At 31.9% G+C, this 1,647-nt stretch overlaps 1 protein-coding gene across 1 annotated transcript in view; it reads left to right on the forward strand.

Annotated features, from left to right (window-relative positions):
- The window catches only part of SCCRO3 (defective in cullin neddylation 1 domain containing SCCRO3), a 10,985-nt gene extending 9,497 nt beyond the window's left edge, over positions 1 to 1,488 (forward strand). The window contains exon 5 of the mRNA XM_018511646.1: positions 1,369 to 1,488. The gene's annotated coding sequence lies outside the window, so the exon portion shown is untranslated. The remainder of the gene's footprint in view (positions 1 to 1,368) is intronic.
- Positions 1,489 to 1,647: the final 159 nt, after the last annotated feature.

The following is a 1,647-nucleotide window of genomic DNA, read 5'->3' on the forward strand; positions in this document are numbered from 1 at the left end:
TTTAAAAAAACCATCGTGACCCCTGAATGACCTTCAAAATGACCTTCCAAGGATTTTTCAAGGTCAGTACCATACTTCCCCCGTGTAACCCTAAACTTTCCATACGAAACATTTTTCTCTATCCCTACTAGTTTTCGAGATATTTGACTGGATCACTTCAGATGGTCCACCCTGTATACATACATACATATATATATAATATATGCCGGGTGTTCAAAATAAAGTTACAAATTTTTATCTCGGAAATACGACATTATTGAGAAAAATTGTTCAAACAAAAGTTGTAGGATTGAAAAAGAGCTATTTACTGATTTTATCAGGTTGACCTTGAGTGGCGTCGCCAAGGTTAGATGAAGATCACATGGATTTTTTTAAATGGAACCCTAGTTTTGTTTCCAGAATCTAATAGCTGATGTCGAAAGTTTTTCAAAACATTATAAGAAAATCTTTTTTTATTAAATATTTTTTAAGTACTATGATGCTTGAAAGCTATCGCTGGCATTAGCATTACCCAAGTATACATATTCTTGAATCAAACGTAGGGTGTTCCATTTTAAAAAAATCGACGTGACCTTAACCTGACCTTGGCGACGCCATCCAAAGTCAAATTGATAAGATCAGTAAACAGATCTTTTTGAACCCTACAACTTTTGTCTGAACAATTTCTTTCAATAATGGCGGGTTTCCGAAATAAAAATTTCTAATGCTTTATTTTGAACACCCGATATAATATAAAAATATATATGTATAATCTAATCAATTGCAAATAGTTTTTTACTGCAGTGTGGGTTTGAAATGAAAAAAAACGTTGGTATTTTAGAAGATATATTTTTGGAAATATTATTCTTGAAAATATTCACCGTCCATAGTACCTGATACAGATACAATATGTGAAAGACTTGGAAGTACGACTTAGATTTTGAAAAGATGTTTATGTAAAGGATGCAACAATATATATATATCTCAGCATTTCTAACTTTCAAGTAATATTTATATTAAGTAAAACATTTTTTATTAAAGATGTACTTGTATTTTACGATTATTATTCTAGTTTCTTTAAACTTGAACTTAAATAGTTCCCAATCTCTTAAACAAATTTTATTTCGATACAATTTTTTAATATAATTACGGGGTTGACTGATTAAATGATTTTAATGAGTGGTGTGCGTGCGTGCGTGCGTGCGTGTGTGTGTGTGTACACATATACATTTATATATGTATATATACACACATATTATTTATTTAGATTTACTCAGAAATTGAGAACTTTCTTTACGTTAGCATAATCCATTAATAAATATAAAAGGATTTTAAAAAAATATATAGCCTTTTAAATATATACGAAGTGAGTTATTTTAATTAAAACAGGCAAATATCTCGACAAAAATATGGAAGATACGGAAAAATGTTTCAAACAAAAGTTGTATGGTTCGGAGAGAGACATAAGAAGGTACCATTCATTTGATCTTGGATGGCGTCGCCAAGAGCTGCGTTCGGGGAGCGCGCTATCAACGTTATTTGTGCCATACTATCCTCCCAGCAAACAAAGTTATACCAGGTATGTAAATATGAAACCGGAATTTACCAATAGATGGCCATAGCTGTCAATGTAGTTGCCGTCAGACCGCGTCATTGACGCCATTTCCT

The sequence above is a fragment of the Trachymyrmex cornetzi genome, unplaced genomic scaffold (assembly GCF_001594075.2).
Source record: "Trachymyrmex cornetzi isolate Tcor2-1 unplaced genomic scaffold, Tcor1.1 scaffold382, whole genome shotgun sequence".
Classification (NCBI taxonomy): domain Eukaryota; kingdom Metazoa; phylum Arthropoda; class Insecta; order Hymenoptera; family Formicidae; genus Trachymyrmex; species Trachymyrmex cornetzi.